This window comes from Nothoprocta perdicaria, unplaced genomic scaffold (assembly GCF_003342845.1).
Source record: "Nothoprocta perdicaria isolate Ctin4 unplaced genomic scaffold, notPer1 scaffold_12, whole genome shotgun sequence".
In the NCBI taxonomy this organism is placed as follows: Eukaryota; Metazoa; Chordata; class Aves; order Tinamiformes; family Tinamidae; genus Nothoprocta; species Nothoprocta perdicaria.
In genome coordinates this window covers 7213364-7227983 of record NW_020454316.1, presented here as the reverse complement: position 1 = coordinate 7227983, position 14620 = coordinate 7213364, and the positions used below count along the sequence as shown (strand labels likewise).

The window sequence follows — 14620 nt, the reverse complement described above, 5'->3', positions numbered from 1 at the left end:
GCCCTGCGCGAAATGGCGCCCGCCGTCACGGCCCGCGCGCGGGCGGTTGTGGCTGCCTCGGCCTCCCCGGCTCCCTCGCGGCGGCGCCCGGCCCTGTCTGCCGAGGGCCGCTGCCCCCCGGCACCCCGTGGCGGGGAACGGGGCCGGGCRGCACAGGGTGTCCCGGCGGATGGTGCCGCCCAAGCTTGGGGTGTGAGGGAAGCCAGCGGGTCGTGTTGTTTGCCCCGCAGGGGTGCAAAACAGGCAACTTTGTCCAAGTTCGCCCGCCACCAAGGGCGTGGAAAACACAAACAAGGTTTAGGACTGGTGCTACTGGCCGTCGGCTCCGAAACGGGCCGGGACGAGAGCCAGAGAGCCCAAACCGAGGGCTACCCGAGCTCCGGGTGCTGCGGCTGCGCTGCCAGCACGATGGCTGAGGTGCGTGGGCTGCCATTCCGTGCCCTGTGCCCCGATGTGCCTGTTGGCAGCAAAGCGGGATGGGGATGGGGACACCCGAAGGACTCCGCCGGCCCCGAGGATAACCTCACGTGCAGCTGAGAAGGGAGTTACACAGGGCTGATGGCGTTGAGTGATGGAGCAGCGTGAGCAGCTGGGCAAAGGGCGACGTGCTGGCGTGCCCGGCGGGGTCTTGGTCTTGTGATACGGATCTGCCGAGCACTGGGTTTTCATCCAGCAGAAGGCAAGGCCTGGGTTCTGCAGACGCGTACAGGGCTGAGTCCACAACGCAGCACCGGGTCTGGAACGGATCGCATCGGTGTCTGCGGCTGCTAGACCAGGACAAGAAGTATGTACGTAGTTAGTGTGTGGGGCTGATCAATGAAAAGATTCTTCTGAAACCGTATGTACGAGAATATCCCATATGGTTTACAAGCTGAAGTAAGGATATGGTTATTATGCTCTGAAAACACCTATGTATTTAGCATAAATAAATAACAAAATAGCCCAGGGAGTGTATTACAAACAGGAAAGTACTGTTTGGGCAAGCGTTGTAACACACCATCAAGTTACTAAGCAAAGACGTCCAACTGCGTGCACATAATTTGGTTTGAAAAGTCACTTAGTTTCTGTTTCATGGCACGAACAAGGAGCAGGCAAGGCTCTGATCCTGAAAAGACTTGAGTTACTTAACCAGGAAACTTGAGTGAGCTTATTTACATGCTTAAATCTTTGCTCGAAGAGGCCTTTATCTAACCTGTATCTAAACTGCTGTCAAACATACAAGTTAAACATCGTAGAAAAATATCTTCACTCTCTGCTTTTTCTTGATGCGATTGTAGACTAAACGATAGAGTTTGCTGCTACGATCTTTAAGTTGGAGGTATGCTCTAGCTGTTTCAGATAACACTGGAGGAATATGTGATTATCAAGTACAACTCTGCCTGTTTGTTCCCCCGCGCCCCAAATTTTCATCCCAAAATGTTTTCTTCTTGTTAGTTAGCGTAATTACCAATGTTCCCTCGAGAGCCGATGAGGAAGGGGAGCTGATCAGGAAAGGGAGCTTGTGTTGGCTCCCGAGCAAGCAGGGGTGATTCCTGGAATCTTTTCTCAGGCAGCGTAAATGCACCGGGAGGGCTGCAAGCCTGACTCACCACTTCAAATCCACGTGAAGCTTGGCAGCAAAGAAACGTACAGAGGAGGGAGACGATGGTGGCTCAGCACTGCTGTAGTAGTTGGTGCAAAGCTTGACACGCTCCGTTTGCAGGACCCTGGCTCTGTCAACTCATTGATTAACAGAAGTGATGTTCCACAGAGGCTGGATGCTGAGAAAACATCTTTGTCATCCATTTTCTATTGTGCATTTGCCACTGTTCTCTCTGGCCTAGTTTTAAATATCCTGAGCATRGGACTTCCCTGGAGAGGTTCCTATAATAGTTGAATTCGTTTCCTTAGAGCTGGAGTTGTCTCTGGGGCACAGTTCAGGTAGCTGGCAGTGTGGTGGGAAGAACTASTGGTCATAAAAGAAGGATTTTTTTTTCACTTTATGCTTCGAGGCTGTATTAGGTTCCTGCMTCTGATGCAGGAATTGTTTGAATGGGAAAACTGGAAAACCTTTACTGGAGCACATTTGCTAACATATTCTCTAGTCTACCCTGCAAATGGAGACAAGGGCAAGGGAATCTGCATCAAATGCAGTGCTGCTGGAGCTGAATGGCTCCTGGTACGCTGGTTAGCACATTCAAAGCCAGCTGGAGAACTTCTTTTGCCTCTTTATGGGCAAATCTATACAGAAAAAAATGCATTTCATGGTAAGCCAAGAGCTTTTAGTACAGAATGGACCTGATTTGCTTTTACTTCACCAAAGTCAAGTTAATGGAGTACTTTGCAAAATAACCRAATGAAAGGCCTAATGTGAATGTGACAAATGCTCTTGTACTCAATGTGTAACATAGGATTTGAGGGCTCTTTTACCGTTCAAACTACTTTAACTTAAAGTGAGTTTTGTTATTTTATCTTTCTGAGTTTTGTAAGGAGAACCTTGGACGTGAACAGCTTTCAATAAGGCCCGTTTAAATGTAACCACAATGCTTGCATCTACTTCAAGATGCTTATTTTTAAACTTCTYGCAATTTAATAGCTTATTTCTAAAGGCATTTATGTGTAACAGCAGGGCTCCAGGGAGAAGAGCTTTGGTGCCAAATTAAGTGATATTGGAACACCTCTGGGGTTTATGGGATGATGGTTTCTGAATCTAGTTGTATTTCGTAAACAGCCTCATGTTCAGACAATGAGTGACATTTATTCATTTCTAAAGAACCGTTTGTTCTTGGTCTGACATGCTACAGAGGAGATGGGTGTACTTTGCTTTTAAAATTCCAGAGCCACTTGAACTTTGTTAGCTTTCTGTTGCTGAGAGGAGCTGAACCTTCCTATAAATTGCCAGGCAGTGCTGGTGCCACCCGAGTCTCACTCACCCCTTCAGCATCAGCCTGCAGAGCAAAGCAGGGGTGGCTGCAGGAGGGGAGAGTAGTTGGCTCCAGGAATCTAGAAGAACCAAACGTGTCGTTGAAAGACTGACAGTGCCTGGGGATAGCAAAGGTGCAGCTGGAAGACTGATGTCTTGGAGTCTATGTGAGGGATTAGGAGAGCCTTGCAGGAGAGCTGGTTCGTGTCCTGATAAGGTTTCCTTATCTGTGTAGTGGTGCTGGAGGGATCCATCTCAGAGCTGCTGCAAAGAAAATGATAACAGTAAGGTTGACAATTATTAGATTATATTTATTAGTTAGATGCTTGTTGTTTTAGATGCTTGTATATGCTTTTTCTCTAAGGAAACCTTCTTTTCAAGCAGTATTTTTGTTTTTCTTTACTGTTACCCTTAGAGAAGAATYAAGTTCTTCTCATTCTGAGTTGAAGACCAGTTGTTGCAATTGCCATTCTGCAGGTCTCTTCTGGTGTGCGAGGGAGCCCTTCCAGCATTCTTAGAAAAGCCAGGAGGAAGAAAATATGATTGTGATAGTTCTTTAGTGGGGCTCCAGCAATGCCCCTGAATCCACAGATTTTACGAGAGTAGTGAAAATTTTTAGGGTGTGAAGCTGTTGCTTGTTGCAGGGAGAGGCTGTGAGGCCAGGATGCCAGTGCATCTGGACTCCCACAAATCATGCTATGAATTCACAGCTTGCACCTTCGTACTGCTGTTGTCTCTTCCTTCTTCTTTTGACCTTATCTCTGCTTGGAAGGTATACTCAGGAAGGTTGCAATAGATATCAAGCAGTGGCTGCGATGGAGCTGTGACAAACTGAGCCATCTGAAAACACATTCAAAGCTTTTAAATATATATTTTTTTAACCTAAAATTAAATGTTTATTACCTGAACTCCCCTTTGGTTTCAACTGACAAATCTCATTGTAATTCATTTGGGCGCTATTTTCCAAGGGCGCTACTTTCCAAGGGAACAGAAAACAGATGTAATAAATGCCTGAACATGAGGTTTAAACTAGAGCCTGTTGTTTTAAAGAAGTGTATTGCAAAACAGGAGAGAGTAACCATGTTTTGTTTGGATTAATTGGAAAATAATACACCTGATTTTCCATAGTATCCTTTTCAGGTTACGTTGAAAACATGTGGCAGAAGTGTGGGTTGAGATAAACTCATTTGACCCAGCCAGCAAGCAATGGTTAGGGCAAGTTTGTACTATTTTTGCAACCGTTAGCGTATCAGAGGAGTAAAAGGTAGAGTTAATCCTCTATTCACGGTAGAAATGAGACTCTTTAAGATAAGAGAATAAAGAGAATCAAATATGGCAGATAGTATTACTGTATAGGACTGGAATCYGCTAAAGCTAACTTGTATGATTTTTAACTTTAGAATTAATGGGCTAATTCTTACACTTAGCATAAGCATGCACTTAAGTGATTGCTGGATTTGGGAATAAATAAATTAGGATTAAAATTAATGCTTGACAAATCCTTCAAAATAGATTAATTTATTTCTCTCCAAGTTGAAAAGAAAACACATGAGATTCAAGTCACAGGGACTCTTTGTGTTTTCTCTACTGGGATTTTTAAAAAGTAGAATAATAAAATGCTTGCATATTCATCTTTTTGCTTAGGCTGTAAGTTCCCCATTTTGTACCTGTAAAAAGGCAGCACATGCATAGGCTTAAGCCKGGAGTACTGACAAGAGGAAACTTTCTTATTCTATTACTTAGCAAAAATGAAGTTTGCTGCCAAAAAGCAGGTGAGAAATAGATGAGATTATCTCCCTTTTTAAAATAAATACACTAGTTATTTTTACTAATTATTGCAAAAAATGATATAGGCATTTTAAAGAAACRCTAGGATTTTACTTCGGAGTTTGCAGCTAATGCAAAGCACATTGAGGTTAGCAAGTTGTTGTTCTAAACCTTTTTTTGAGCTTCTTCCAGAAGAGAGAACACTATGGAATAAGTACAAACACTCGATCTCTTGTCTATACTTCAGTGCAAAAGCCATTTCAGATGGAGCSCTGTGTGCTAGCCACACAGCAGTCTGTTCACACAGCAGTGTATTCACACTGCAGCGTATTCACGTTCTGCCACACAGGTCGGGAGCCAGGCACCAAGTTACGTGTTTTGTTCCGTAGTTTTGGATCCCTCAGGCAAATGACATGTGTAGTCGATCTGGTTAAATTCTCCCGATAAACGTGGAGATGAAGCCGTGTGATCTCTGGCTTGGGGCCTCCTGCTTTATCCCCAGTCCTGCGCGCATGGCTCTGTCACTGCAAAGCGCCATGCAGGCGCCCTGGCGCACGCRGCACGGGACTGGTGCCCGCACAGTGTGTCCCGTGAGCGACCGCAGCTGCGGAGACATCGCACCGTGCCCGCCACGGTGTCTCCCGGCCCACGCGGCCACCACGGCGACTCCGGCCCGCGGCCGCTAGCGCGACGGCCCCTCCTTCCCGTCCCCATCCGCACGTGAGCGGCCAGGGCAGCCTGGGCAGAGCAAGATCCCTCTGGCTTTACACACAGCTCGTGTGCGATTCCCCCTGTTAATTGGTTAGATTAAGAGTTCTGGCTTCCTCTGACACCTCTTTTTTTGGGCTGGTGCGCTTTGAATGAGGCGTAGCCATTATAAAGCATGTGTCAAAAGTGAAAGTTTTTTTTTCTCATTTTCTGTGGCTTTTGGGTAATTCTAGACATTGCACCTAGCAAATAGAGCAAAAATACCTTTATGCTTGTGGATGTTTTAAATGCCCTAAAACCCACTGTCCATGTGGCTTTATTTCTTTGAATTAAAAACTCATGCTTGAAATTTTCAGCCGGAGTGATTTGCCTGATGTGGAGATGTGTTTTTTTGCTGTGAACCTGTCGCTCCTTTTGCTCTAGATAAGCGAGTGCTTGTTCAAAAGCAGTGTTAGAGAGGCTAATGCAGGTTCTGTACTTTGCATACGGCCTGGCATTCACAGAGCCCTGCTGGCTGTGCCTCAGTTTCTCTTGATTTACCTTGGCATGAGGGAGAGCAGAATCAGGGCCATTTTACCAAAAGTTGTTTTGTGATTTGTAAGACCAGTGGGGACACAAAAAGAGGGAATCTGTACATAACCAGCAATGAAATAATGCAGGTTCCCTAACGCTCCTCCTAGTCACTTGCTGGTGATATCAAACATATGTCCAAGCCTCAGCAGAGGCAAAACAAGCAGTTGCCTAGGGGAAGTCCAACAAGACCGGGGCTGTGCCCGAGCCCTGAGCCTAGAAACAGTTTTGATTAAATTCATGTCATTTTATAGGCAGGTGCAGCCCTCTGATATTCTTATTCTATAGCTCACCTAGCGCTGTCTAGCAAGATGTTGGAACACAGCTCTGGTGGGAAAAAAAAGGCAGAAAACAAACAGAAAATCGAGCTTGTCAGTGTTACCAGGGGAGTGGTGTAACAGCAAAATAACTGGTGCAGTTCAACTCAGCGGGGATCACAAGCAGCTTGGGGCTGGGTGGAGCTGTAGTAAAGCCCGTCTTCTGTATGGGGACCGGTTTCATTGCCTTCAATAAGATCGCTTCACTGAGTAGGATGAGCAGGATCTGGCTTTCAGAAAGCTGCAGAGAATATTATTGTGGGATTCTCAGATATTTTTTTTTTCTCTTCTTAAATTGGCTCAGCAGGCCCTGCAGAAATCCCCGTGGGCTTGAACAAAAAATGATTTGCAGTTTCCTAGAGGCCAACAACTGTTTCTCCTCTAATCAGATATTGCCCTGGAGGGAGATTWGGTTTCCCTGTGGATCAGGCAAGTGTAATCTAAAGTTACTTACATGGGGCCAAATCCTACTTGCTGGTGTGTTTTAAAGAGGGTTTTGTGGCTTATTTTACATCTAAGTCCACAAAGACATTGGATGATGCACAGAGTATGGTGAGATTACATGGCACAAGTGGCTGTCCTTGATGATATTGGTGCCTGGGCACACTTCTGACAAAGACTTACGACTGTGATTTTCCTACCTTGAGCTTGAAAGAGAAATCATGATTTAGTTTTATGTCAGCACCCGGAGGCTCTTTATTTTTTGCCTTTGCTCTTTATTGCTCCCACACTGCAAAAACATACACCGAGCTGAAGCCTCCAATAATACAGTCTATGGAAATCACTGTGTGCAAGGTCACACAGTGCTTGTATTGGCCCCTAAAGGCCAACATTGGCACTGCTATAAAAGCAGAGCCTCATGCCATTGACTCTTCTCTCTTCCACTGCCATTGGCCTGGGAACACTCGAGCATTTACTGGACTATACAGCATTTCTTCCAGACACCTGATGAACAGAACAATGTTTTTCCAAAGGGGCCGCTGTTCTTCACTCGGAGTCAGCGACGCTGTCGGTGTTCAGCACTTCCAGTCCAAGGCCTGAAGTTAATAGAGAGCCTCCATGCTCCCACTCCAGAAGGTTAATATGCAAGAGCTTTGCTAGATCAGTGGCAAAATTATATTCCAGAATCAGCCTGGGCTTTCATTTTTACAGGAGCTTTGGGTTTCTGTGGGATGGAATAGGTAGGCAAGCAGAGGGACCTAATCCCTTTTCCTCTGCTCGYGCTGCTCAGTGCCTCTGTGCCAGATAATGCAGATAATCCCCTTTCCATGGATGGAAGCACTGGCAGAGCTGTGGGCTAGCAACAGGTTGTCTACAGGCCATGAGTAGGATACTCTTATTTTAGTCTTTGAATGAACCCACATCTTTCTGAACTTGACTTCTGCAGTGTGATACTGGTGTTAGATCTTAAGATACGCGTTGGATCAGACAGCACAGTGTTTCTTTGTTGTTTTGTGGTGGTTGTGCAATGACAGATGAAATGGGCGTTTGTTTTTCAGTTTGAGGTAGCTAATGGATTTCGAAACTATTTGCTATTGTAATTTTTTTGCCTAATTGTTTTCTCCCTGTAACTGAATGCCTCCACTGCTAGGATTTACTCTTACATTCCTATGCCGCTAGATTGGTGCAGATTCCGTGCACTTCCACAAAGTGACTTTCTGTTCAGTAGAAATCAGGGATGCAGACAGAGAAGACAGAGGCTGTAAGAGGATTGTTTTCATCTGCCACTTGAAATGTAATTTCCAACCTGCTTTTGGAAAACATGGCGTCCCAATCTCAGAAAATGGGTAACGTATCATTTTATGTGAATAATCTTTTAAAACTGCTGGGCTGATGACTAATAAGCATGACAAGCAAGCTGCACGTGAGTCCAGTTTCTGACTCTGTTCTGCAAAGGCTTTTTTTTTTTTTTTGTACTGGCACTGATTTGTGGAATCCTTGATTTGGCAAGGCATGTAGGAAGGTCCTTGTAGGTCGTCACCACGTCTCACATTAGCGTGGTATCCAGTTTCTGTAAATATTGATTTCTCTTTAAACGGGTTGTCTTTAACTTGTTTTTAATTAGTAATGGCAGATGTTTAGCTGGAAGAACATCTAGGGATCATTATTCTAATAATGTCCTATTAGCTTCTAAACCTTCCTCTTAATGTAAATCTGTAATTAGAGAGCTCTGTCTATCTGCTGTATCAGATACAAATTCTATCTGTAAGCCAATATACTGTGATGCCAAAAAGCTGCAGGGATTGTAAAATGTGTCTGATGATTCCGTGTCTCAGGTAACTGCGTTCTGAGGACAGAGCAGAGCTGCAGAAGCAGCCCCTTCCCTCTCGCATCCATGGGAAGACATTCCTGTGTCATTCCAAAAGGCTGCTTGGCAGCACGGGAGTGCTGGAGGAGTGAAGCAGTGACTGTAGGCACCGTATCCCAAAGACACAAACAGAACCAGCTACTGTAAGAGCCCTTGAGGGGTAGTGGTGTCACCTGAAGCTCTGTGCTCACAGGGAGAGGGACTTTGCAGGGACACTTCAGTGGTGGGCTTGTCATCATTAGTGTCTGTCCTTGGAGTTTGCCTAAGGATCTCTGTGACTTGGGAGAGCTGAGGCTCTCCATCCGCCCCTGGCTGCAGGACCGGGACAGTGTGTGGTGGGAATCTGAGCAGACCTTCCCTCTGCTGGAAGGCTTTTGCTTTGTGTGTGTATTTAGATGAAGACTTTTTCCTCTAAGTCACTGTTTCGCTGCTTCACACAATTTCATGGCTCAGTTCTCAGCACAGTGGCATTGACTCAGCATTTCTTTAAAACAATTTCATATCATTGCATCTGCAGTGACTCATAGCAAGCCATGCCACCACCAAAATGGTGTAAATCAGCATTGAATCAGACCATGAGATGTGCTTGTATGTGTAGGATTTATCTTGTTCAGTTGTTTCATCCTTTTAATTCATCTCTTACAAACAAACAACCTGTTTCATTCGCTGCCCTCTGGTGGCATATTCACTCTTCCCGATACATAACCTTCTCCTGCACAAATACAGCATCCATTTAATCTGTTGATTGCAAAAGACATTAATATCATTATTTGCACCTGAAAAATAGATGTGCAGACCTTGTTAGCTGTCTGCAGTAGTGTCAGCAATATGCAGAGCTGCGATGGTCCACAGGGCCTCCACAGTAGCTTGGTGGTCCCCTGGCTCCTGCCCCTTCTACCATGAAAGGTGCTGCTCAGTGTATTGCTCCTGTGAAACACTAATCCAATTCATATTTTCTGTCACAACCGAAAATATGAGTTTTTGCCATCAGGGCATATGTTAGAAAGGCATATATGATTGTGTCTGTGTGTTTAATGTTTGCTTAGAGAATGCGGCATCATAAAACTCTTGCAGCGTGGAGTTTTAGTCATGTATCCACACCAAAATAAAAATGACATGTGGAAAGCTTGCTCCAACTTCCCAGCCTCCTAGAGGCAAACCTAGAGTGGCATAAATCTGCTATGTYTGTACCACGTGGTGTTTTTCTTCCAGCAGTTATATAGTCTGCTTGACTTCTTATTGCAAAGATTTCCTTCCTTGCAGTCTTCCCATCATGATCAYCATTTCTTTCTTTTCTCTTCCTGAAGGCAGAATACCAAGTTACTTGTGTGATTTAAAAGAAATGGCAAATGATGATGTGACCAGTTGGACTTTCCTCTGGATCACTCTGGAGAGGTCATTCCATGCTTACAGGGCGTGTTGAGGTTATCAGATGGAGTGGGGTGACCTTTCCTCCTCTTTTCTGTTCTAGTGTAAAGCAGAAGTAACGTAATTTGTCAGATTCTCAGAGTCAAATCTCAACCAGCTGACTTTGATGAGGTACTGCCTGCTTATACTAATTAGATACCGATCAAATGGAGCTAAAAGACAATTTTATACTGATGCAAGATGAGAAATAGATCTGTATATTTCATTTCTTTTGCAAGAGTACTTTTGGAAACCAGAAGGTCTGTTGGTAATGATAGCTTACAAATTGCTGTAATGATACCCCTGCTGCTGTCTCTGCCCCTCTCAGCACACCTTGCGGTTTTGCTCAGAGACTCCTCTGTGTTGCCTCTTGCTGTGTCAGGGAAGAAGCTGGTAGGGATCTTTTTTAATTACATTGTGTTTCTCAGTGTTAAATTCATTCTTTCATTCAGCCTGTGCTTGAAGCATATCCTGCCTGATATGACTAAGCTGTTGACTCATTTCTTTTATGGCTGTAATAAAACTAGATCTAATGACCAACGTCTGGATATCAACCACCAACAGCATTTGTAAAAAAAAAAAAAAAAAAAAAATCCAGATTGTTCCTTCGCTGAGTTCTGTTCCTTGGGCACAGCAACCATTACTTTAACTTACTAGTGAATGTGACCTAGCTGTAATTGCAGCTTTGTTTTCTTATTTTTTAGAGAATATCTACATAGTCTAAGAATTATCCCAAGCCCTTCAGTTCAGAAAGTTTCAACTTTTATTCCTACAGAACCTGTCTCAGCAACCGTTAGCTCTGATAGTGGTCCTCAAAGACTCACTGTAGGAAATTAGACTTGCTCTGGGCCATAGGGATTAGCATCTTGCCTCAATTCTGCATCAGTTTGGTGTAATTTGAGTGCCTCTTAGCCCCTGCTATTCCCCTGTGATTCCAGCTGTCTGTGCCACATGGGATGAGGAAGGGTAAATTTCTAGCAGTTATTTCCAGGAGTTTCCTGTTCTGCAGATCTGAAACTTGTGTGAGTTCAGATGATGTCCAGCAAATATTTTGGACTAGAGAATTGGAGACATCTGCTTTGGAAAGGCTGAATTATCTTTCTCAAGCATCCTAGCTTTTGCTTTGATGTGGTGCTTGCATTCCAGAATTGAGCTGTTATTTAATAAAGCTAAGCTAAACAAAGAAGGTAAATGAAACAATATAGGACGATTCAAAAAACGTGGAAGGTGCAGGAAGTTTGGTTAACCTAAAATGCCCTTATACACCCAACTCTTAATCTGGAGACCTGACTGGAAAGTTTTTGATCTTTGGAGTTGAATGCTGCAGGCAGAGTGCCCTGTAAAAGAAAATTCAGAGGAGACCTTAAGCATCCTGCGCTGGGGTGTGCCTTAGTACCAAGGAGATGAAATCAGCCCTTCTCTGGATCTGGGCTCTTCTTTCTTAAGCAGAGCAGAGGCTTTCTGGGGTGTGTWCCCAGCGTGTATGCCGTGTCGCAGGCAGCTTCGTTGATTTAGCTCTGCATCTTGCCGCAGGCTGAGCGCACAGGTCTGYGAGCAGGATGTGAAGAGCATGTCCGAAGCCTTTTGTGTCCTGCACGCGGACTCCTTGGGCAGGTTCTCCAGCTCCTGTGCAGTGCCCAGTGCCAGCAAAGGACTTGCAGGTGGCGACTGGTATTGTTATTGGTGCTAAAAACACGGCAGGAGTGTTTTCAATGACTCATACGTGTTGTTCTAACAGCTAGTCCAGGCTTTAGGAAATATCCAAGGGGAGCCCAGCCGTGTACCAAGCCCAGTGCAGCAGGATGCTTATCCTGACTAGAAGTTGGAGGCCCCCATCCCTCTTTCCACACATTGGCAGGTCCTTCTTGGTGTTGCCAGGAGCACCAACCAAGTAGTCCTGGGCTYGTCAGCGCCCGTCAGCCAGGGACGTCGTCTGCCAACCTTCGTGGCTCTGCAGCTCCCACAGGGCCCAAATTCCCTGGAAAAATTCCCCCCTTTTCAGTGCAGCTCGCTGAGACGTTTTTATGCTCAGCTGGAAGCAGAAGCACTGGGCTTTTGATAAGTGGTTGAGTGGTTTTAAACAATGAAAAATTAAAACAATCATTCAATTAAATGTGAGCAGATGCCCTCAAGTGAACTGGTGTGGCTAACTTTACAGTTTTATTGATGATAAGGCTTGGGAGTATTTGATCATTCTTCATTTCATGATTCGCTCTCGATCTTAATTTTTTTTTTTTATAGCTGAGGTGCTTTTAACACTGGAGATAATTTTTTGCTTCGTCAATACATTTTCTTTAAAAAAAGAATGCAARTCTGTGTACAGATTATTTAGAATATACTAAACCAGAGGGAATCTTACTCAGTTTTTACTTRGAGCAAGATTTCAAAGGATACTACAGGTGTCTATAGAACAGATTATCACCTGGGATTTTCGGAATCACTTAGGCAACAGCCCCCCCATAAATGCATCTGAGAGCTGGCTCTTAYCGTATGGAGACACAAATCACTATTAATGCCGCAGCCTCTTTGCTTCCCTAAGGGCAGGGGCTGCTCCATCTTAGCACCTGCAGGGATGAGCATTGTGTGAAAGCAGATCTAAAGCAGCTGGAAAGAAAGATGCTCTTTTTGCAATGAATAAATACTTTATTATGTTTTTGTAAAAATTGAAAATGGCATAAGTTTTCTCCCCTAACCTCCCTGAACGGAGTATATAAATTGATGCCCAAATATTTCTTGAAGGTTTGAGTTTTTTTATTTTGTTTTGTTTCTAAACTCTGTAAGCTTTCCGAGTCCTTCCCTGTGGATACGTAGTAGAGGAAAATGATGGAGAAAAGGAGACAGCACAAGTSTGGGAGTCGTTCATCAGAAGAGGGAATGTACTCTTCTATTTTGAATATTAGTATAAAAACATCTTAGCAAAGATTTCTCTAGTGTGGGCAACTGCCCTGCTTTGTTACTCTGTGAATTAGAAACAGCTGCAAAGTCTACACTTTTGAGGCGTGATGATTTTGTCAATTTAATTTTTATCGACTCTATCGTAGACTCATTTCACCCCTTTTCCTTCCTTTCCCTTCCTCTCCCTCCTCTGCACTTTCGTACCCTGTTCCTCCAGGTGTTGTTCTGCATAGGGTATTTTCCAGCATTGCTCTTTCTGTCTATACTGTGCTCCTTGTGTACCAAACTCTGTGCAGCGTTCTGAATAACTAGGCAGTAGCTTCACCCCTTCYGCAGCGGGGAAGGGGACGTGAGGATGGAAAAGCAGGAACAGTGCAAGTGACAGCTTCCTTGGGAAGGTGAAATGCAGCTTACCTCAACACAGTAAACTAATCAAAGCTGGACTCAAGTCTTGTCCTTAGGGCTACACATTGACAACTGGTGATAAGCACGCATAAGTCGATGGCAAATAAATGTGCCTCTTCGTATTAATGTAGCAGAATGAGCTTTATGCCTTCCTTTTGGGTTTCCAAGGGYAACTATTAACAATTTGCGTGACAATTACATTCTCATGCTTCCCCGTGACCTTTTACAGTGGCACCCACTGCGTGGGGTCAGGAAGGAAACACATGGATCTGGGCAAGTATCTGGTGTTGGGAGGCGCGGTGGCCAGGCCACTGCCTGCGAGAGGGAGACTCAGGCACCACTTCCTTCTGAAGCCACCTTGCCCCCCAAAACACTCTGAGCTGCTCCCTTGGAGCTGGCTGCCCATAGGAGGCCTGTATTGCCAATGATTATAGAAAGTTAAAGAGACTTCCCAGTCTCTTCCATGTAGCTAYGCATTTTTTTAGCAAATTCACTACCATAAAGATGCCAGAGACGTTTCAAGCTCCCTGCCCAAGTTGCATTGTGTCATTAGGGCACACGTTATTCCGATGCCTCTTTCTCTTTTGCCTCTGGTTTCAGTATTTTGAGWTGAACCAGTGTGTAGTTGTTCATGTGCACTCACTGCAGCATTTGTGGCTCTGGACCTCAAAGTGATGTTCTAATCTGGGATGCAATTGCTTGTTATTTAGCAGTAATGAACTAGAAATAGCCCACCCGACCGTACAAGTGCAGAAATGAGATCCTGAATGCCAGCAAAGCCTGCCAGCGGGTCACATTTTGTCAGAGTTCTGCAGCATATGGACCTGCTCCAGTCTGAGCGGAAAGAGAAGCTCATGTGTGCCCAGAAGTGCCGCTTCAGAGGTGCTGCTGGGGCTGCTGCCACACTGCTGCTTGGCGCCTGCACGTTGGTGTCCGACATCTCTGTGGCAGGTTGAAAGAGGAGAGACAGAGATGGTAACTTCAAAGAAGGAGGCAGCAGTGCTGGTATGAAACCCCATGAGAAGGGTCATATGTGATGCTGCACTCATCTAGGGCCAAGTTATCCGCCTGCTACCACCTCTCCCAGCTAAGGTGGTTTTTAGCAGATGGCAGCAAGGAATCCGCCTTTGTATGGAGCTGCTGAGCGTTTACAGGGCTGCTCAGTGGAGCATTTGCAGGGCAGTTGCTCCATGGAGTGTGTGGAGTGTATGCATGGCCTCTCCCTTGGGTCTTTGAAGGGCGGTTGCTCCATGGAGCGTTTGTAGGGTGGCCGCTCCGTGGAGCGTGTGCACAGACACTCCATGGAGCGTGTGCACGGCCGCTCTGTGGAGCGTGTGCACA

The 14620-nt window shown here is 45.2% G+C and overlaps 1 long non-coding RNA gene across 3 annotated transcripts in view; it reads left to right on the top strand.

The window, feature by feature from the left end:
* Positions 1-14620, top strand: part of LOC112959994 — a 75526-nt gene that overhangs the window by 37860 nt on the left and 23046 nt on the right. The gene's annotated exons all lie outside the window — the stretch shown is intronic.